Raw genomic sequence first — 24,664 nt, forward strand, 5'->3', positions numbered from 1 at the left:
GTTTCTGGAATCCTGTCTGATCGTTCAATTTGAAATCCTGGAATGTTCAGGCTGCTATTTTCAATTGATTCATTTAACCAGGTTTCAGAGAAGCATAGGACTGCTGAATTGCGAAAATCAGAATAGTATTTGTTTAAGAGGAGTATTTCATCCATCTTATTTGCAAGTGAGCGTATATTTGTTAGGAAAATTGAAGGCAGAGGAGTTTTAGTGCGAGTTCTTAGCTTGATTAAGATCCCAGATCTTTTACCTCGTTTCCTTCGTTTCCGTCGTTTGGTTTTTTTAGTAATCCATGGCTCCGTGGGAATTGCCTCCTCCTGTGTTAGAATCTCCTCCGTGTTTGTAAAGACAGGCGGGGGTGAAATTAAAGAAAGCTGCTCCTTAAAGAAATGTTCCTTAATTTTTAGCAGATGGTCTCGTGAGTAGGAAATTCGTAGTGAGTCACAGAGAACAATTAGAAATAAAGAAACAATTAGAGAGCATTTCACCGAGGCAGCCTTCGTCGGCACCATCTTAGGTGGGAAAAAAATGATAGCAGTGTTCTGATATCTCAGGAGTTGCCACAAAGAAAAAGGAGTCCAAGCTATTCCTCAAAGCACCTGAGGGCAGGAAAAGAAGCAATGGGTGGAAATTAAGCAAGAAGAGAACCAACCTAGAACTAAGGAGAAATTTCCTGACAATGGCAACAATTAACCAATGGAACAACTACACTGGAAATTTTTAAGAAGAGATTGGACAACCATTTGTCTGAAATGGTATAGAGTTTCCTGCCTATACCACTATACCTGAGTAGGGAGTTGTACTAGAAGACCTTCAAGGTCCCTTCCAACTCTGTTATTCTATTCTATTCTATTCTATTCTATTCTATTCTATTCTATTCTATTCTATTCTATTCATTTGATACATCTCTGTTGTAGTGTATATGCTACAACATATAGCATATGTTGTATGTAGCATATAACATTCCATAATTTCTTAGTATGATCTTCTTGATGCTTATCTAAATACACAAAAACATCTATTGCAATATCCTTCCTATAAAAGACTACTTCAGCTCCAATCGCAATATTACAAGAGCAAAAAATAGATTCAAGCTAAATGTCAACCGCTTCAAACTTGATTGCAGAAAATATGACTTCTGTAACAGAGTTGTTAATGCTTGGAACTCATTACCTGACTCCATAGTCTCTACTCAAAATCCCAAAATTTTCAACCAAAAACTGTCTACTATTGATTTCACCCTATTCCTAAGAGGACTATAAGGGGCGTGCATAAGAGCACAAAAGTGCCTACCGTTCCTGTCCTATTGTTCCCTTCATTATATCAAATTAATATAGTTGATGCATTTTTTTTACTCATATATATATGTATTTTCTTCAAGATACGTTGTTTTATCTATGATAATTGTTTGTGTATACTGTTGTGACAAAAAGAAATTAAAAAAAAATATCCAGAAGGTGTGGTTTTTCCATTCTAATAAATTTGCAACTCACTAAGGTTCAAATCGGCATCCTTGGCAGGTTTGAACCGGTTCTTATCAGACTGTACATTCTCACTCATAGCTTCCTTTGTTACTTCAAGAACTATAAACTCCTAGTTACTAGAAACATTAATCAAAGGGCCTTCCCTCTGCTGCTGCAATCAGCTGTTTTGTTTTTCATTAAAAAAACCCAAAACTCAACAAAGTAGTAAGAATACAAAAAAAAAAAACCCATCTCAGATGACAAAGTTTTCCTCCCATTTTATTTTTTTAATCCAGAAGGCCATACTTCGTTCCCAGGAAACTCTGAGCAATGAACTAGCAAAGTAAGGCAAAAACTAAAGTTTCCAATAAAGCAGACAAAAACAAAGCAAGCCAAGGCCCAATATAATCTGCGTAATCACCAAAAATATGCAGATGAGATGGGACAATTACACCATAAAAGCCTTGATTGGGAGCTTCTCCAATTTTACCTTTCCATTTGCTGAGCAGCAGCAATTAGAAATTAGAGACACAAAACCCTTTCATTCTGTAGCAGTTTCTGCTCTGTTTTTCATTATATTTGCTTGCTAAGGTAGATGTTCTTGTTATTCCCAAAAAGTATAAAATGCCCTCAGGGAAATAAACAGTGCACTTGGTCAGAAAGTGAGATAAAAATATGGTTAATAAATAATATAAATAAGAAGCTATTTTTCTCTGAACACACCATGCAGAAAACTCTTAGCTTGGGAACTTTAATTTTCTTAACTTGGGAAGAGTATTAGCTATTCGCATTTCATTTGTCTCTAGAGTATAATGTTTGACTAAGCTAGCAGTTCTTTTCTTATTACAGAAATCTCTGCTTTATGCTAGCAGTTTCGAGGGTTTCTTTCTTTAAAAAAAATCTTGCTTATTTTGTTGAAATCTATACCAATTAATGGATGTTGGGTGTCTGCTTATGGTTTCAAAAGTTGTCTGAATCTTCCTTTCACCGTGAGTTTCACAGTATTGTACAAAGGAAGTCCATGTGATGAGGAAAAGCAGAACGGTAGAATGATCGTGAGCTTTTCTTTTTTTTTTTTTTTTTATTTGTTATTATTTTTTATTTTTATTTTTTTTTTGCAACAAACAAACAAAAAGAAAATACATTATTACACCCTTGTGCTATACATAAAAGGAAGATTTGGGTCTTCGGATATATCCTCATGATTGCCAAAATCCACGTTCTCGAGGTACAGGTACTGAAGCGTCCAATGTTCCAAGCGCAAAGTCCACAAATGGTTTCCAAGTCTTCCAGAAAATATCTTCTTTATACACACCACTTCTAATTTTAATATCACATGTCATTTTATCATTTAAAGCTAATTTCCACATTTCAGAATTCCACTCTTCTATTCTAAAAATCACATCCAGTTTCCAATATCTAGCTATTATAATTCTACCTATTATAATCATAATTCTAATCAATTCTTTTTCATATTTTGTTAATTCTATTTCCTTAATTACCAACAATAATATAGTTTCCACTCTCAATGTTATTACTTTCCCCATCATTTCAAATATCATTTTCTCCAATTGTTGCCAAAACTTTTTAACCTTATCACAATTATACCACATATGTTCATAAGTCCCCAATTCCAACTCACATCTCCAACACTTTTTACTAGTTTTTATCCATTTGTGACAATCTTACTGGAGTCAAATACCATTTCCAAACAACTTTATAATTGTGCTCTTTAACCCTTATAGATAAAGTTCTCATAATTCTACTCTTCCAATTCACATTCCAATCTGATTCTGGTATTTCAATATTAAGATCTTTTTCCCAATTTGTCCTCATCACTCTTTGTAATTTTTCGTCAGAATTTATAATCTTATAAACCCTACTAACGAGTCCCTTTAGCCCAATTTCATCTTTCATAATCCGAGATACTAAATATTCAAATTCAGTTTCACATCTATTTATCGAATAATTTTCCCTTAATTTTTTGTCCATTTTCTATCTGTATTTTTCAAACCAACTTAACCCTAATTTTTCAATAATTTCTTTATTCCTCCTTTCATTTCCCATAACTTTTATCCAATCTTTAATAATTTCTATATTTTCCTCTTTAATCACTTCATTACGCTTTTATATTATTTTTAATCGGCCAAATTCCAGTTGTCTCCCCCAAAAAGATTATATCCGGAATTAAAATTTTAACAAATTTGTTCCACATTTTACTTAATCCCTTTAACCAATAACTTCTACTTACACATTTTAAATTTGCTTTATCTAAAAACCACCTTGATCCAAATTTCTCTATATCCTTAACTCTAAATCTCTCAATAATTATCTTCACCTTTAAGTATTTTTACCACTATCCGGATACCATACGCACAGTAATAATTAAATAATTTGGGGATTCCTAATCCGCCTTCCTTTTGATTTTGATACCACATTTTCTTCACTAATCTGGGTCTTTTGCTACCATTGCAAAATTTATCCAGTTTTTTCTGATATCCTTCAATATCTTTCTCTGTCAAATTTAGTGGTAGCATCTCGAATAAAAAGTTGAACTTGGGCAACAGCATCATCTTACACATTGCAATTCTACCAAACCAAGACAACTTTAAAATTTTATATTTATCTATCTTCTTCTCAATTTCGTTAATCACCACATCATAATTAAGTTTTTTCAATTCTTTAACCTTAAGTGAAAGCACTATACCCAAATATTTTAATGTGTTTTTAATCCTTATCCCAAATTGCTCTTGCATATTCTCAGACTCATTACCATTACTATCCATCAATAATTCTGACTTTGACCAATTTACTTTCAATCCTGTCATTTCTTCAAATTCTATCAAATGCTTATATATCTTTTCAAATCTTTCTCTACATTTTCAAAATAATTAAAGTATCATCCATACAAATTTATCTTATACCCTTATATCCTTCTAATTCTTCATCTTTTCTATCATTTTGTCAATATTTCCATAGCCAATAAAAATAATGTTGGGGACAGGGACATCCTTGTCTCGTACCAGCTTCTAATTTTATCTCTTCAGTTAATATTCCATTCACCTTCACTCTTGCACTGCTCTTTTGGTACAATTTTGAAATAACATGTATAAACTTATTACCAAAGCCTAAAGCCTCCACCATAACTTCTGCATGATCAGAATCTTTAAAATTCCCACATCTACCTTATCCACATTATTCAACAAATCTTTAGAAAGAAAAATATAATCAATTCTAGAATATGTATTATATATCTTAGAAAAAAGTGTATACTCTCTCAATTCCTTTAACCTCTCCACACATCAACCACGCCGTTTGAAGCATCCACATATTTAAAATCCCCAGTTTATTTGCTCCTCCACAGCGGGTGGGATTAGTACTGTCTATTTTATCTCTGATTAAATTAAAATCCCCAGCCACAATTACTTTCCTACACTTTCATTCTCCAAAATTTTGTTATTTTTCAAGAAATTCTCTTTGTTTTCATTCGGTAAATATAAATTAACAAGTGTCACTTTTTCCTCATTAAGATTTCCAACAATTATTACATATCTTCCATCTTCATCCAAAATTACCTTATGTTTTCAAAGTACACCCTATCTGATATCAGTGTTGCAACTCCTCTAGCTTTTGAAGTTCCAAATGCTTTTCATATATTTGCATACCTTTTATATACATTCTATTTGAATCTTCAGATTTCTGATGAGTTTCTTGTAAAAATAAAATGTCTGGTAAATCCTTTTAATCTTAAGCTCCAATCTTCTTCTTTTAATCTGATTCCTGTACCCTTCACATTCCATGACATTATTTTTATAACTCCCATTTAAAATATAAATTTTTAATCCTATCCCGCATCTTCCTTTCTGTGCCCCCACCACCCGACATTAAACTACCATATAAACAACAATAAGAAAACAGAAAAAACAAAACAAAACAAACAATAAAGTACAAACAATCTTCTTCCCCACATCCTCATCGGTTTCGCTCTATAAAGAGAATGGGGAGAGGGACGTGCCAATGCCCGGGGCACTTCTTTCGGGCTGTCTATTTAAATTCATCACTCAAAAAAAAAGATAGCGATGACCCGCATTCAGCTTCATATTTTCCAAGACTCTTATCTGCTTCTTCTCCTACTGTATCCTCACGACTCTTCTTCTGTTCAACCAACACAGGTGATATTTCTTTCCTCTTTAACCCTTTGCAGTCTTGCCCTCCAATAGCCCCTTTTTCTTCTTCTGAGATTGATGTTTCCACGTATGTTCCACCCATCTGAAGCATTTGATCTTTTATCTCCATTAAATCCTCCATCTCAATCAGTCCAAGCTCCCGTAAATATAATAATGCATCTATATCTGGGGTGATTGTACGCATCCTTCCTTTATAAAAAATTTCAATTGTTGTGGTGGCCTCCAATTGTATTTAATTCCATTATCTCTCAAAACTTTTGTAATTGGTTTTAAAAAAAATCTCCATGCCCTTTCTTCTCTTGATATATCCGGGAAGACTTGAATAGTCTTCCCTTCAAACTTCAAAGCATCTCCCAACTCTCTTAACTTGGCCATAACTTCCAACTTATCACCAAGATTTGCGAACCTGACAAGCACATTCCTGTTAGAACCATTTTGCCTTCTATATCCAATTCTAAACACGCTTGCCAGGTCTGCTATTGTGAACGTAAATTGCGTATCCAAATCATTAATCCATTTCAAAACCCGCTGTTTCAATTTATCTTCCCTTTCTTCCGAGATTCCTCTGATAACAAAATTATATTTCCTCATCTCTTCTTCCAAAAGACAAATTCTCTTATCTTGCTGCTCATTTTTATAAAATATTTTGCCAATTTGCCGATCTACTTTTGCCTCATGCATGCAGCTGCTCCATTTCATCTTTAATCATTGTCATTTCCTCTTTTTGTTTAGCAAAGTTATCATCCATATCTTGCTTTAAATTTTGCACTTCGGATGTCAGCTTAAATGTCAAATTATCTATACGCTCTGATAGTGCTGCTATTTTTTCCCCAATTTTATTTAAAGCTGCAGCAATTTGCTGCGTTTCTGAAAGTTGTTGAGTCATTTTGAAAAAAAAAAAACCAAAAAATTTCTCAAGCTGGGATTCCAAAAGAGTCTTAGTGAAGATCAAAGGACAGCAGTCAAACCAATTTTACAGAGGGTCTTGATGAAGATCAAGGGACGACAATCTTTTAATTGAAGCGAAACGGCTTATTTGCACTCGTTAGTAGCTTATCAGTAACTTATGAGTCATATTCACTCCACAAAGAAACACAATTACCTCACAGCTTAATCAGCGCCATTTTTTCTCCACGTCGGCAGAGAGAAAAAAAAAACAAACCAGCTTGAACTTCAAAACAAAGTCCTTTTTTTGTTTTCTGTAATATAAACAAGCTATTAATTTCCTCTCAAAAGAAAAATAATAAAAAAATTATCCACCTAATAAAATCTTCTTCAGCCAATCAGCCAGTCAGTCCAGCACAAAAGATCGATCTCTTCAATTAAAATTCTTCTCATTAGCAAATTCAGTCTTTGATATTCCTTAGCCTCAGCATTTAACACAGAACACGATAATTATAATAAGGAAAGCAAAAGACAGCAGTTTATTCCAAACTCCTTGTGTCTGCCAGTTCGGTCATCCCACGCAGTAAAAACTCCTTAATTCAAGCAGTTTCAGATGACCTACCAGTTTTAAATTCAGTCTGCTGGGCTATTAACACTTCCACTTCATGATTTATTAACTTTCATCCATAACGGTGCATTCCAAACAGCATTAATCCTCATAAATCTTCATTATTAAGCCCTGTGAAGTGAAGGAAAGGTCCTTACCCCACCACGGTCATGGCCACGCCCCCATGAGCTTTTCTTTGATATGGTTGGATAGCTCTTTCCACTGGCTAAATAGATAAAAGGATCTTCAAGTCTGCCCAAGTGTCATTCCACAGTATGGTGGAATTCAAGAGGAAAAATTCCACTAAAATCCTATAATCACAGTGAGTTGATTGAAAGGGCCACCTGAAATGACATTCATAGTCTCTCCAAACCCATAACTTTTGAGATTGTGTGTCAAGATTGATCCGCTTTTGAAACGTTTGGGTCTTATCACTTTTCAATTTGCCAAAGAAATGGGGGGGGATAGAAGTGTGAGAAAGAGTGCAGATGCACTCTGTGAAACACACTGTGAAACACACTGTGAGAGCCAAGGTCGCACCAAGGTCATGGATGCAGGTGTCTGACAAAGAAAGGAACTGTTCTCAAAACAAAAGGACAATTCATGATTAGACAATGTGGTCACTAGAAGTGGGGAGAAGGAGAAGCTATTGTTTAACTGTAGAAGCATGGTACGGGGCGTGGGGGGGAGGGAAACCAGAGTTGGTTTTGATTCTCCAGTACTGAAATGGTGTATCCAATAAAGTTTTGCTTTTGGGTTTACAAAGTTTCTGAGAGTGCCTACTTTTTTGGGGTTCGCTAGTCGGACTGTTGACATTGTATTGAATTTCAGAAAAATCCTCATGTGGATGATTAGTAATGTAGCAGTAATATAGTATAATGTAAAGTAGTGGGCCAGTTTGGTGTAGGGATTAAAGGTGCTGGAATAAAAGCAGAGAGACTGAGTTCCTTTCCTTCCCATTTAAGAGTTGAAGCCACCTAGATGACTTTGGCCAGATATTTTCTCTCTCAATTCTACACTGGGAAACTGAAAAGCATCTTTTTTACAAATCTCCACTGAAGCAATGGGGATTACAAACCACAGTGGTGGATTGGTTCAATCTACATATATATCTAGTTGTGTAGATATGTAATGACTTCAACTGCTCATTTATTTTTATGGGATTTGTACCCAGTGCAGAAGTGGGTTTCAGTGGGTTCTGACCGGTTCTTGTGAACCGGTAGTGGAAATTTTGAGTAGTTCGGAGAACCAGTAAATACCACATCTGCCTGGCCCCGCCCCAATCTATTTGCTGCCTCCCAGTCTCCCAGCTGATCAGCTAGAAGGAAAAAATCAGGGCTCGCTTTTCAGCGAGGAGATTGCTTGGCAAAGAAGAAGAAGAAAAAAACAAAATGCCGTCACTTTAAATTGACACGCCAAGAAGCAGCTGGTGAAAGGAGGTTTTTACTTGCAGAAGCGAAATGACATTCAGCAGTTCATTTCTGGGTCAGCTGAGCAACAAACTGGATAAGAGGAGGGATTCTTATATGGTTCTATGTTTTTGAAGTTTAGGGGTTTGTGCAACATAGGCTTTGTGTTTCTAAAATCTTTTGGGCAATTTCCATTGTGAAATATCCTGTCTTGAATGAGTTTTCTGCCTGCTTCTAAATAGAGCCGAACTTCTGGCTTCTACTTTCTATTATCTCTAAGTACGGTAGCTGTTTTCTTCTTCCAAAGTTTCCTTTATGTAGCTGGAAGGAATGTGGAATGAGCCTCAGGCAGGTTCCTTTGTTAGCAGCTTGATTTTTCCTTGCTTTTCTGGGAGCCTTTTCTTATGAGTAATATTTTATTTGGGGAAATGAAGAGGGGGAGTTTGATTCCTTCCCAGAGCAGGTTAGCCGGGTAGGGAGGGAATGGGGATTTTGAAATATCCTTCCCCTGTCACACCCACCAAGCCACGCCCATCAAGCCATGTCACACCCACCAAGCTATACCAACAGAACTAGTAGTAAAAAAATTTGAAACCCACCACTGACCCAGTGGTGTACCAAAGGTGGAGTGGTCCACCCTAGACGTAGGCAAGAAGGGGATGAAGTGGCTACATGGAGATTCACTACAGATGTGGAGTTGGATCACTACTGTTCATGTGCCAATTAGTTATTTGAGGCTTGACGATGGAAGTACACTGATTGAGATGGCGGCAGTATTATTGCAGGTGCTTTGTGATACAATTCAGAGATGGCCATGGGAGAGCAGATGGCAGCCATAGAATAGAATAGAATAGAATAGAATAGAATAGAATAGAATAGAATAGAATAGAATAGAATAGAATAGAATTTTATTGGCCAAGTGTGATTGGACACACAAGGAATTTGTCTTGATGCATATGCTCTCAGTGTACATAAAAGAAATGTAAGTATTGTAAGTGTTGTACCTTCATCAAGGTACAACACTTACAACACTTAAAGGTAGTCATAGGGTAAAAATTTAACACTTAATGATACAACACTTAATGATAGTCATAAGCTACAAATAAGCAATCAGGAAACAATCAATTTCAGTATAAATAGTAAGGATACAAGCAACAAAGTTACAGTCATAAGTGGAAGGAGATGGGTGATGGGAACAATGAGAAGATTAATAGTGCAGATTTAGTAAATAGTTTGACAGCGTTGAGGGAATTATTTGTTTAGCAGAGCGATGGCGTTCGGGAAAAAACGGTTCTTGTGTCTAGTTGTTCTGGTGTGCAGTGCTCTATAGCGTCGTTTTGAGGGTGCGAGTTGAAATAGTTTATGTCCAGGATGTAAGGGATCTGTAAATATTTTCACAGCCCTCTTTTTGACTCGTGCAGTATACATGTCCTCAATGGAAGGCAGTTGGTAGCAATTGTTTTTTCTGCAGTTCTAATTATCCTCTGAAGTCTGTGTCTGTCTTGTTGGGTTGCAGAATCAAACCAGACAGTTATGGAGGTGCAGATGACAGTCTCAATAATTCCTCTGTAGAACTGGGTCAGCAGCTCCTTGGACAGTTTGAGATTTCTGAGTTGACGCAAGAAAGAACATTCTTTGTTGTCCTTTTTTGATAACATTTTTGATGTTATCAAAATAAATGATGTTAAATCTCGCAATATAGTAGAACCTAGAAATTTGAAGGTTTCTACTGTTGATACTGTGTTGTCTAGTATTGTGAGAGGTGGAAGTATGGAAGGGTTTCTCCTAAAGTCTCCTAAAGTCTATCACCATTTCTACGGTTTTGAGTGTGTTCAGTTCCAGATTGTTCTGGTCACACCACGAGGCTAGCCGTTCAACCTCCTGTCTGAATGTGGAGTCATCATTGACTTGAATAAGACCAATCACTGTTGTGTCATCTGTGAACTTCAGTAGTTTAACAGATGAATCATTAGAGATGCAGTCATTGGGATACAGAGAGAAGAGAAGTGGGGAGAGCACATAGCCTTGGGGGAGCCCTGTGCTGATTGTACAGGTATCTGATGTGATTCTGCTTAGCTTCACCTGCTGATTATTAAGATTATATCAGTATCAATAGGATTTAGTATATATGCTTATGTTGTAAAGCATATATACTTTACATGCTTTACAGCACTCTCTAAGTGGTTTACAATGTCAGCATATTGCCCCCAACAATCTGGATCCTCATTTTACCAACCTCAGAAGGATGGAAGGCTGAGTCAACCTTGAACCAGTCAAGATCGAACTTCTGGCAGTGGCAGAGTTAGCATGCAATATTGCATTCTAACCACTGGGCCACCACAGGTCATATATGATCTGACAATGGCTGTTTTCTTCTTTGGGTTGGAGGTACCAGGCTTTAATGAGGTAGCTTGGCAGAGACATGGCTTGGAGCAGGGTTGACTGGCAGTGGGTATTAATACATTACTTCGTTTCTTTGTTTGCACTGGGATTTATTTATTTATTTATTTTGTTTTTTACTGGTGTGATTATATATGTAGAGTGTTCAATACATGACCATTTTCATGGTCTCAATTCTTTTTTTTCCCTGGCCATTATTAATTTGTTTCATTTCACAGTTCATTTCATAATTACTATTGAAAATAATTTTGTCGTATAGAGAAGAGCATATTAAATGATCTACTCTGGGTGTTGCTAAATATTCTACTGCTTCTAGCCTACTCCCAAAACATGCTGGGAGACAAACAGAAAATAGTTACAACACAGTTAAATCAAAAATTGATGACCATATCCTTAAATCATGATCTTCTAAATATAGCAGAAAATGAGAAATCTTCGTAACAGCTGCAAGGTACCTTCATAATAGTAGCACTGTACCTGGGAGAACTTCTGTCTTCTATTTGTTTAGTCACACCTACCATATTTTCAGAGTCTTTATGGATTAGTTCTCTCCATTCTGCTCAATGTTTCACAACTTTGTTTATTGCTTCTAATTTTAAGCCAATGTCTTGCTTGATGGCATCTATTCAGCATGCTCACTGCTGACCTTGTTTTGTAATGTCTCCAACCATTATTTGTGCTACTGGGGTTTTTTTTTTAGAGAAATCTGAATGCATAACATGGCCAAAATAAGGTAAGTTTAGCTTGATGTTCTTAACTTCTAGTATTATATCTAGCTTAATGTGATCTAATATCTTCATGTTCATTATTTTTGCTGTCCAAAGTAGGCATAGAAGCGGTCTCCAAATCCATATTTCAAAGAAATCTCTCCTTATATTTTCCACTTTCACAACCAGAGATAGTTATGGGAAATGCAATAGCATTTATTATTTTGCACTTGGTAGAAAGATTAACGTCTTTCGCTGTTCCAGAACTTTTTCATTCCAGTCATTGCAGTGCACTCAAATGATCGTCTAAGTTTAATTTTAGGTCCAATGCTTCTTGTTCAGTGACTTTTGGAATCACAGAAAATAAAGTCCTAGACTGAGTCGATTATTCATTGTTGATTTTTATCTTGAAATTGCCATTTCCAGCTGCTGTCATTACTTTAGTCTTCCTGATGTTTAGATACATCCAACTTTTTCATTTTTTGCCTTGATTTTAGGATATGTTGTTTGATACCCTCTCCCTTTTTCTACCAGTAAAGTGGTGCCATCAATATATCTCACAATTGTTAAAGTTTCTGCCACTGTTTTTTTTCCCAATTTCAAACTGATTTAAGTTCCTCAAAGCTGCCTTTCTATATAAATTAAATAGGAATGAGATAGAGTACAGTCCTGCCATAGCTTTTTTGATCTTGAATCCGTCTGTGTCTCCATAAATTGCTCTGACGGTGGATTCTTGCTTGTTATACATTGATTTTATTACTTGAAACAGTGTTTTGGAACACTCATTTCTTTTGGATACTACCATAATTTTTTTATTTATTTATTTATTATTTATTTTATTTAATTTTTATACCGCCCTTCTCCCGAAGGACTCAGGGCGGTGTACAGGCAAAAATAAAACAAGACAATATACAGAATATATTATGTTCAACACAATCAGAGGTTTTGCAACAGCTGATGAAACATAAATATATATTCTTTCGAAATTCATATCCATGATCCATTAAACATCTGCAACAAGATTACAAGTACCTCTTTCTCTTTTAAAACCAGCTTGCATCTTGGGCAGTTCTTCTTCCATGATTTCATTCTATTGTTGTACTTTATGTTTTCAAATATAGGGACAAAGATGTTAGTTGTGGTGTATCTGATTTGGATGTATGTGATTAGTAGCCTTAATATAGTTTTAATGTTAAAATGGAGCCATGGTGGTGTAGTGGTTAGAATACAGTATTACAGGCTAATTCAGGTCATTGCCAGGAGTTCAATCCTGACCGGCTCAAGGCAGTGGTAAAATCTGAACTAGTTTACTAATGGTTTGCTGGTTGCACATGCACGCTGTGTGCCAAACATGCATGCACAATGTGCACCACGCACCAAATGTGAGGTGCATGCACACGCACGCATGCGTGCGCAGTGCACGCCAAAAGGAGGCATGGGGTAAGTAGAAGAGTGCATGAAGGTGTGTGATCAGCTGTGGCGCGCAATCTTTTTTTTTTTACTTTTAAAAGCATTTTTTTTACAACCTATTCAGCCAAATAGGTTGTAAAAAATGCTTTTAAAAGTAAAAAAAAAAAGGTTCTGACAATCAGGCAGTTCAGCTGTGATCATGAGAGTCTTTTTTTAAATACCTTTTAAAAACATTTCTTTACAACCTATTCAGCTGAAAAAAATGCTTTTAAAAGGTGAAAAAAAGGCTCTGACAATCGCACAGCACAGCTGTGATCGTAAGAGCCTTTTTTTTTTACTTTTTAAAAACATTTTTACTACCAGTTCTAGAGAACCAGTAGTAAAAAAAAATGCCTAAAAATTAAAAAAAAAAGTTCCGACAATTGGGCGTCACTCACTTGATCATTGGAACTTTTTTTTTTTACATTTTTTAGTACCGGTTCGGCGAATCAGTAGTTCTTTTTACTACCGGTTTGGGCAAACCGGACCAAACCGCGAGCATTTCACCCCAGCTTAAGGTTGACTCAACCTTCCATCTTCCGAAGACAGTAAAAAGAGGACCTTGCTTGTTTGGGGCAATATGCTGATTCTGTAAACTGCTTAGAGAGGGCTGTAAAGCACTGTGAAGTGGTTTACAAGACTAAGTGCTATTGATATTGATACTTTAGTTGGAGTGTTTTTGAGGGGGGGGAGGTTTAATGAAATTAAATAGAATTGAATCCTTTGATTTTATTTTGCTTGCTACCCAGATTTTCTTTTTTTTTTTTTTTAATTACTTTTTTTGCAACAAACAAACAAAAAGAAAATACATTATTACACCCTTGTGCTATACATAAAAGGAAGATTTGGGTCTTCGGATATATCCTCATGATTGCCAAAATCCACGTTCTCGAGGTACAGGTACTGAAGCGTCCAATGTTCCAAGCGCAAAGTCCACAAATGGTTTCCAAGTCTTCCAAAAAATATCTTCTTTATACACACCACTTCTAATTTTAATATCACATGTCATTTTATCATTTAAAGCTAATTTCCACATTTCAGAATTCCACTCTTCTATTCTAAAAATCACATCTAGTTTCCAATATCTAGCTATTATAATTCTACCTATTATAATCATAATTCTAATCAATTCTTTTTCATATTTTGTTAATTCTATTTCCTTAATTACCAACAATAATATAGTTTCCACTCTCAATGTTATTACTTTCCCCATCATTTCAAATATCATTTTCTCCAATTGTTGCCAAAACTTTTTAACCTTGATAGATGATAGAGGTATAAGATGTTATAAAAAATTAGAGAAATGTGAAGTGGTTAGAAACTTTTTTCAGAATCTATATTCAAAGAAATCAATTAATCGGGGAAAATTGCAAAGCTATTTAGAAAAGTATGTGGTGAAAATTGATCAAACATATAAGGAATTGATGGAAGAAGATATAACACAAGATGAGATTAATGGAATAATACAAAAATTAAAATTAGGGAAAGCTCCAGGTGAGGATGGATTACCTGTTGAGTTTTATAAAGAATTTAAAGAATTAATAATACCAAGACTGCAAAAATTATTCAATGGAATATTACATGGTGGGGAAGTACCTTCGTCATGGAATAGAACGGTGATATCCCTAATTCCTAAACCAGATAAAGATTTAGAAAGGATTGAGTCCTATCGGCCCATTTCTTTAATTAATCAGGATGCAAAGATATTTACTGCTATTATAAGCAATAGATTAAATAGATTTATAGATAGATATATAAGTTATAATCAAGTAGGTTTTGTGAAGGGTAGATACATGAGTGATATTGTTAGAAGAGTATTAAATATTATAGATGTAGCTGAATATAATGGTGATAAAATTGGAATAGTATCATTGGATATTTTTAAAGCTTTTGATTCTGTACAATGGGAAACTATTAAAGTAATTGTGGAGGCTTTAGGCTTTGGTAATAAGTTTATACATGTTATTTCAAAATTGTACCAAAAGAGCAGTGCAAGAGTGAAGGTGAATGGAATATTAACTGAAGAGATAAAATTAGAAGCTGGCACGAGACAAGGATGTCCCCTGTCCCCAACATTATTTTTATTGGCTATGGAAATATTGACAAAAATGATAGAAAAAGATGAAGAATTAGAAGGATATAAGGGTATAAGATAAATTTGTATGGATGATACTTTAATTATTTTGAAAATGTAGAGAAAGATTTGAAAAAGATATATAAGCATTTGATAGAATTTGAGGAAATGACAGGATTGAAAGTAAATTGGTCAAAGTCAGAATTATTGATGGATAGTAATGGTAATGAGTCTGAGAATATGCAAGAGCAATTTGGGATAAGGATTAAAAACACATTGAAATATTTGGGTATAGTGCTTTCACTTAAGGTTAAAGAATTGAAAAAACTTAATTATGATGTGGTGATTAACGAAATTGAGAAGAAGATAGATAAATATAAAATTTTAAAATTGTCTTGGTTTGGTAGAATTGCAATGTGTAAGATGATGTTGCTGCCTAAGTTCAACTTCTTATTCGAGATGCTACCACTAAATTTGACAGAGAAAGATATTGAAGGATATCAGAAAAAACTGGATAAATTTTGTAATGGTGGCAAAAGACCTAGATTAGTGAAGAAAATGTGGTATGAAAATCAAAAGGAAGGTGGATTAGGAATCCCCAAATTATTTAATTATTATTGTGCGATGGTATCCGGATAGTGGTAAAAATATTAAAGGTGAAGATAACTATTGGAGAGACTTAGAGTTAAGGATATAGAAATTTGGATCAAGGTGGTTTTTAGATAAAGCAAATTTAAAATGTGTAAGTAGAAGTTATTGGTTAAAGGGATTAAGTAAAATGTGGAATAAATTTGTTAAAATTTTAATTCCGGATATAATCTTTTTGGGGGAGACAATTGGAATTTGGCCAATTAAAATAATATAATACGTAATGAAGTGATTAAAGAGGAAAATATAGAAATTATTAGAGATTGGATAAAAGTTATGGAAATGAAAGGAGGAATAAAGAAATTATTGAAAAATTAGGGTTAAGTTGGTTTGAAAAATACAGATAGAAAATGGACAAAAAACTAAGGGAAAATTATTCGATAAATAGATGTGAAACCGAATTTGAATATTTAGTATCTCGGATTATGAAAGATGAAATTGGGCTAAAGGGACTCGTTAGTAGGGTTTATAAGATTATAAATTCTGATGAAAAATTACAAAGAGTGATGAGGATAAATTGGGAAAAAGATCTTAATATTGAAATATCAGAGTCAGATTGGAATGTGAATTGGAAGAGTAGAATTATGAGAACTTTATCTACAAGGATTAAAGAGCACAATTATAAAGTTGTTTGGAAATGGTATTTGACTCCAGTAAGATTGTCACAAATGGATAAAAAAAATCAGTAAAAAATGTTGGAGATGTGAGATGGAATTGGGGACTTATGAACATATGTGGTATAATTGTGCTACCCAGATTTTCTTGGTTGATAGGTGGACTTAAAAATTGGATTAACTAAACAAACCATAAATAATAAACCACATTTTGCTAACATGTAATATTGAACGTCTTGTGCGTAAACTGAAACAGTGGCATCAATGCTTTTCAATCTGCAGTATATATGCCAAAATTCAGCATTAACCAAGATAAAGGTACAAAAGTATAGGAACTCTATTAGTCAATAAAATTAAGAATTCCACCTCATTGTGTTGCTAAAGAGGTTAATGTGGGTCAACTACATGCAGGTCAAAAAAAAGCTGGTGATATTTTGCCACTGCTAAAACAAAGAAAGCACTTCTTGTAGTTTCAAACTAAAGATTAATAATTGACTCTTAGGTTGTCCTGATATCCCTAACATGCTTGATTCTATCCTTTGAATTGAAATGAATGTTATCTCACAAAGTAACTGAAAAATTATACTAACCTTGTGCTAAGCAGTGCCTTTGACCTCCATTAATTCAGATGTGTTTTGCACCGCATACCAAGCCCAATCACTCGTTACACTGAAAATGTCTCTTGGTTCAGACCTCTTGGAAATCACCTGAGGAAATGTGAAGCTAAGCCACATCTCTATAATTAATATATACAATCTGTTTAAAGTGAATCTGGAAGCCAGGTTCGCTTTGCAACCATGTTACTAACTTAGCAACTGCTGTGATTCACTTAACAACTGTGACAAGAAAGGTTGTCGATGGGACAAAATTCACTTAACAAATGTCTCGCTTAGCAACAGAAATATTGGACTCAATTGTGGTTGTAAGTCAAGGACCGCTTGTAGTACGGTTAAAATCAAGCAAACGGATTATTCTCAAAGTGTGATTTGAAATTAGCCTCTGAGTTGGGGAAACACACAATCTTTTTCCCTTGGCAAATTAAAATCCTTTCCTTTCCTGTATAAAACAAACAAAAAAAAGTTTATATAAATGCAAACTAGCTTGGAGGTGGGAGGGAAACAGCCATCGCTCTTGGTTCAGATCACTGGCAATCTGCAAATCATCAAGGAGCTGCGAAGAAGCTAAGCCACAGCTCTACTGCTAGCATACACTGGAGTTAAAGCCAAGCAAACAGGCTGATTATTCTCAAAGTTTGATTTGTTTTGAAATTAGCATCTGAGTTGAGGACACAAAATCTTTCTCCGAGCAAATTAAATTCACCTTTTTTTTTTCTGTATAAAACAAACAAACAAAAACAGTTTATATAAATGCAAAGTAGCTCGGAGGTGGGAGGGAAACAGAAATGCTGGTGTATTACCCATTTGTATTCTAACTTATAGGAATCCTGCTTAATGATGTGCTAATGAATCCCGCAACACATATTCTCATGGAGAATATGTCATTTCTACATTGCATCTTTTGCTATTAGTCGGCAGCTATTTTAAAACAAATGGATGAAACTTTTAATATATTCCTCCGTCAAATTTTCCATCTGATCCCCAGTGGCCCCGTGCTGCGTATTAATGGCACGGGTAACTCAGCCGATTGTGAGGGCACCAAGGAGAATCAAGACAGAACCATTCCCTTCTTGTGGCAGTTCGAGCTGATGGAACCGGGTAATTAAGCAAAACGACAGGACAGAACATGGACAGAAAGTAAAATATATGTGAAATTTACAGTAATTAAAAAGACGTTTTTTTAAAAAAAAAAAAACCAACCAGCAGTACTTTGGTGCACAACACGAACTCAACCACAATATGACACACCGTAAGTCAAACTCAGCCAAAAGTAATAACATGAAATGTGTCATGGTTGCATTCATAGATCAGTGGGAGATCCTGGAACAAAGCAGACAACCAATGTGCAAAAGGGGAATGGAAAAGCAAGAATCTGGACTTGGCTGGTTGTGGAGCAAACTCACTGGTTTTCCACGGCCGTAGCTATAGCTAAGAATTTTGGGACCTTCTGAGGGGGTTCAGAGAATGTCTTACGGATGTTCTCTCAGGATGCTAATTTGAAACAGCTGATCAATAAACATCTATGCAGATTCTTGATCATCCAGGTCATGGTGTTGTGGTCCGTCAGCAGCCTATGGAGCTGGCAACAGAGTTGGACAGCGATGAGGCTGAGGTGGGGCCAGGACCATCAGGGAGTGAGGTACAGACTCCAGAGCCTCCAGAGACTGGTAGTAGTGAGACAGAGGAACAGGAGGAGCCTGTTCCTAATGCATGCATGAGAAGAGCTGCCAGAAGGCAAGAGCAGCTCAAGCAGAGAGGACAACTTGGGAGTAAGACCAAGAGATTATTGGCCCCTCCCATAAGGCTTAAAACAGACCAGCACTGTTGTTTCAGCTTTGCCGAAAACAACGTTGTAGCTGTATCTTCTGCTCCGTCTTCTGCTTCGTGTAGGTCTTTGTTTTTGTGGCTTCTGGATGTTTGCCAGGAAGGGCCTTTGGCAGTTTGCCTAATTGGACTAAGGTTTGTTAGATAACTGAGGAATTTGTGTCGGGAGACATTTGTTTTACTTTGAGTTGAACGACGCTGGGAATGAAGTAATTCCCAGCTGTTCAAATAAAGTTTGTTTTTCCACGGACTACGTTTATTACTACCTACTTGGGTCTGGGTCACAACACATGGTTATAGAAGAGTTGGTTATATATATGGTTATATAATAGAGTTGGAAGGGAGCCTGGAGGTCTTCTAGTCCAACCCTCTGCTCAGGCAAGAGAGCCTATACCCAGGATGGCAAACCTATGGCACACGTGCCACAGGTGACATGCAGAGCCCTCTCTGTGGGCACGCCAACCATCGCCCCAGCCCAGCTTCACCATGCATGCGCACGTACCTCCCACTGGCCAACAGCCATGCAAACACGGCGGGGCACATGGGCGGGGGCTGCAGGTTGGTGCAGGAAGCTTTCCAGGCCCAAAATGGGGTACGGGGGATGGGCCGCATGCACAGGGGGGGCGGGGCACATGCACAGGAGATGCGTGTGCATGCACTGGGGCAGGGTGCATGCACGGGGAACGCTCGCATTGCATTTTGGGGGTTCGGGCACATGCATGTGCATTCGCGCATGCGCACTCGGCACCAAAAAGGTTAACCATCACTGGCCTATACCATTTCAGACAAATGGATGCCAAATCTCTTTTTGAAAGCCTCCAGTGATGGAGCACCCACAACTTCTGAAGGCAAGTTGTTCCATTGATTAATTGCTCTCACCAGGAAATTTTCTCCTTAATTCTAGGTTGCTTCTCTCTTTGCTTAGTTTCTATCCATTGTTATTTTGTCTTGCTCTTTGGTGCTTTGGAAAATAGTTTTATCCCCACATCTTTGTAACCCTTTCAAGCGTTGGGACATTACTATCACGTCTCCCTTAGTCCTTTGCAGACTCTTCCTAGGGTAACACTGAGTGCAAGGTAGAACATGCGTAGGAAAACCACACCCAGGACAAGAGGCCTGTTGTGCAGTACAAAGTCGAAATAATTCAGAATAATTATAGCGGTGGTGGTGGGGGGTTTCCTCAAAAGTGTTTGTATCAGAACACTTTTGGGGATAGGATGAATGAACCGCATTGCTTTCTCGGGAGAAGTATTCATATGGATATGATTTTGCACCTTGGCTGCTGAGATACCAGCTTTTGCTTTTGCCTCCGGCAACAAAATATCACTGGCCAGCCGTGCATGACCTGCTTCTAAATGCTGCTTCACATGAACAGCTGGACCAGGTTGCAAAGATGCTTTGGACCACCAGAAAAAAAACCAAAAAACAAACAAACCTCTGAGTGATGCACAAATCTTCAAGGCTGTGAAGGAAGAGGGCTAAGAATGAAAAGAGCCACGCAGAGCAACCACCATGGCTAAGAACCAGAATGGAGAAGAAATGCCTGATATGAAGGACTAAACTCAGCATCCTTCCGACACTGTTTTCTTTTCAGTGGATGATTCAGCGTGACAAAGCCAGGTCTGAACTTTGGAAATGTCTTAGGTTATAGGGAAGATTTCCTAGTTGGACTGATTTTTTTTTTATTTTGTCACAATAATATACACAAGCATCAACATAAAATAACTACATATCATATAAGCATATATATGAGCAAAAGTGTGCAATAACTATATTAATTTGATATAATGAAAGGAAACAATAGGACAGGAACGGTAGGCACTTTTGTGCTCTTATGCATGCCCCTTATAGTCCTCTTAGGAATGGGGTGAGGTCAATGGTTAAAGTTTTTGGGGTTTTGAGAAGAGACCACAGAGTCAGGTAGTGTGTTCCAAGTGTTAATAACTCTGTTGCAGAAGTCATATTTTTTGCAATCAAGATTGAAGCGGTTAACATTAAGTTTGAATCTTGTATTATTGTTTGCTCTTGTATTATTGCGATTGATTTCCTGACAATATGGATGAAACTAAAAAAAAAAAATCCTGAAAACTAGGAATGTTGTGTGCAGAAACAAGAATGTAGATGGTCAACGATTTCTCAAGTGGAGGTAGTCCTCAACTTATGGCCACAATTGAGCCCCAAATTTCTGTTGCTAAGTGAGACAGTGGTTAAGTGAATTTTGCCCCGTTTTACGAACTTTCTTGCCACTATTGTGAAGTGAATGATGGCAGTTGTTAAATTAGTAACAGGGTTGTTAAGTGAATCTGGCTTTCCCGTTGACTTTGCTTGTCAAATGACCACAAAAGGGGATCACATGACCCCGGGACACTAAATATGAAACCCGTCATAAATATGAAACCCGGCATCCTAACTTTAATTGTGTGACCATGGGGATGCTACAATGGTCGTAAGTGTAAAAATTGATTATAAGTCACTTTTTTCAGTGGCGTTGTAAGTTTGAACAGTCACTAAGTGAATCATAGTATGTCAAGGACTACCTGTAGTAACTTGCCAGAGTGAGCTCTCTTGTATTAACAAAAGAAAGTTGTGCCTGAATGTCAGCTGTGTCTCCTGTTAACAGCTTTGTTCAGTTTCCTTGGCAGCATTTTTGGGGAAGTGGGTCGCCACTGCCTTCTTCTGTGGGCTGAGAAAAGTGACTGGCCCAAGGTCACCCAGCTGGCTTTCTGCCCAAGCTAGAACTACAACTCAACAATCTTCTTGTCTCTAGCCTCATGCCTTAATCACTACACCAAGCTTGCTTATTTGCAGTTATTCCTAGGTTTTGGATCGAAGGCAAACACTTGTTGGACAAACACTCATGTCTACTTTGCAGAGGGCATCCCATAGTTGTGGATTCTTGCAGCACAGACTATAGTCAGATATTTGTACTATGCAATATAAAAGGTCTAATTATGTGAGTAGACTGTTAATGAATAATAAACTACCATGCAGTGATGCAGCTATATAATTTTAGTTCCTTGATTAATGATTCGGGAGGGGGTTGTAATGCTGCATTTCTAAAAATGCTTCCACATTTATGATTCATTAAAGGGGGAAAAAGTGTGTTTGCCAATCTGCATAAAAGAAGAGATGTTTTGCTATTTTTAATGTTCTTTCAATAATTATTATATAATGGTTTTAGGTAATGATTGTTTTATTTTACTGTTTTACTGAATTGTGGTCAACTGCCCAGAGTCACTTTCCATGAGATGGGCAGCTGTATAAATCTGATTAATAAAATAATACATACTTTGATTAAGTATAGCATGTATATTTTCCTCTCTTATGTAATACATTGCATGATCATGTTTATAGAAATAAATTAGATTTTATTGCCCTCACAATGAACAAGTTTCCTTTGGAATGAACACCATTTTCTTATAGAAGAGCATGATTATTGAAAAATTATAAAACATTTGGAACCATGAGGATTCAAGGCAGTCAGGAAGCGAGCAAGGATGCTGCAGTGCAGGCAAAAACCATAATTATGTCACATACTTCATAATGTCATTCCACAAATCACCCAATTCATTATATTTACACATGACATGTGCAGCATTACTGCTTTCCCTTAACTCCCATGTGCTGTAATGACCAGATAGGTCACTTTAGAATTGATGATGTGACTATCTGCCACTATTCCTTTCTCTCATGAATGAAGACATAGCAGGACAAATTATACATTGCAAAGATCACTTGGAGTTGGGAGACACTTTCAATGTAATCTACCCGATCCCCTGGATGGATTGCTCCTGTGACTATGTTGGACAGATGGGGAGGAAGCTAACCACAAGACTGCAAGAACACAAGCAAGCGGTTAGACGAGGAGACCCAAACTCATTGGTCGCCTCGCACGGCAATGAACAAGGACATACCTTCAATTTTGCAGCTAATAAGATTGTTGGACGAGGAGGCACAAAAACAGCCAGGGAAGTGATTGAAGCCTGGGAAATGGGCCCTTCGTGAGTCAACAGGAGTGCTCATTTACCACCATCTTATCAAGTACTTAGGAGGCCAGGGCTTGGCAGCAAAAGGAAACGACAGCCAATGGTTTAATAACCAGCCACCAGCAACCCAATCAACAACTGAAAAGCCATACACAACCAGGCATCATATAAATACCACACAGTGAATAGCCCAAAGCACACACTCTGCCGGAGAGAAATTCCCTGAGGATGGGCTCCAGCACAAGTCTGAAAGCTTGGAAGACTAAACCTCTGATCTTGGTGACCGACCCAGATTGGATCTTGCAACTATTCCTTTTACCTGTCCTTCTCTGGGTGATCATCTATGAGCCCATAGTTCTCAGGGACTTGTCCTGAGTCCCAAACTAGCTCTAGCTCATTCTGAAATTAGTTTCTTACTTGAAACTTTGCTTTCACTTGTCAGATATATCTAACATTGTCAGAACAGTAAGGCATTTAGATGGTTATTGCTCCAGGGGGAAAAAAAAAATCGCATGAAAAGATTACACAGATAGAATCTAACTGTTCGATTCCATCTAAAAAAAACACACACACTCGGAGATCTAACAGCTGGTGAACAAAAAACCAAAAAGAATAATTGCTGACAAGGGAGTTATAATACAAACTTTAAATGCGAGATTACTGCTGAAAGTCTATCTGCAGGATCATAATGTATACTAAATTTAATTCATAATGTTGAATGAAAAATGAATTAGGAGAATTGTTATCATTATATATTAAGCTGGAGAAACTCATCAATTTGGAAAGAAAAATGAACTGTTGTCTTGGTCTTATATAGCATTATTAGGTTTAGATTAGGACAGATGCTGATGGAGAAAACAACGGACAAATTTATGCAAGGCACAAGTTGATGTGCCTTTGTTGCCCTCTCATCTTAATTGTTGACTGGAAGTATTTTATCAATCCATAATATCTGGCATCCATTTGGCCACATAATGTAGAGTAATGGCCTTGAAGACAGGAGGATCAGCCGCTACTAAGAGCAACTGTCAGATAAGAGGGGCTTCAGTCCGGCCCAAGAAATCAGTTTGAGTAAACAGAAAAGCTTCTCCCCACATCATACAATGATACAGATAGTTTTCATCTTACACCCATTTGTTTAGTAACAGTTTGAAGCCCTGAAAAAGTGACTTACAACAGGGACTCATAATTACAACTGTTGCAGTATTCCCCCGGTCACACAATCAAAATTTGGGCCCCTGGCAACAGCATGCATTAAGGATGGAGGGGTAGCATCCCAAGATCATGTGACTGCCATCTACAACCTTCCAGCCAGCAAAGTCAATGGGGGAAGCTGGATTTGCTTAAGGACTATATGGGTCACTTAACAATTGCGATGATTCACTTAACAACCCTGGCAAAAAGATAAAAAAATCAGGCATGACTTACTTAACAATTGCCTTGCTTCACAATGGTCCCAATTGCAATCGTAAGCTGAGCACTAACTGTGAAGGAAGGAAGAAAGACCACATTCAGATTTAACAAGATTCTTTGATTGCTGCAAAAAAAAGCAACTCCTGGCTTCTGTGGCATGGTTTCTTAGCCTCGTCTACCGTGTTCGGCTGATACATAAGTAATTAAGATAAATAAAACAGATGTTTCTATTTCAGCAAGACTATTATGTCCCTCACCAGATTCACCTAGAAGCGAAAGCACCTTGAACGGTTACAAGTTTTTTTAAAATGCTCAGATTTTCCCTCTATAAATCATTCTTTCTTAATTCTTGGTTTTATGCCTTGTACACTGGTAATCCTC

Source organism: Ahaetulla prasina, chromosome 6, assembly GCF_028640845.1.
Source record: "Ahaetulla prasina isolate Xishuangbanna chromosome 6, ASM2864084v1, whole genome shotgun sequence".
Lineage (NCBI taxonomy): Eukaryota > Metazoa > Chordata > Lepidosauria > Squamata > Colubridae > Ahaetulla > Ahaetulla prasina.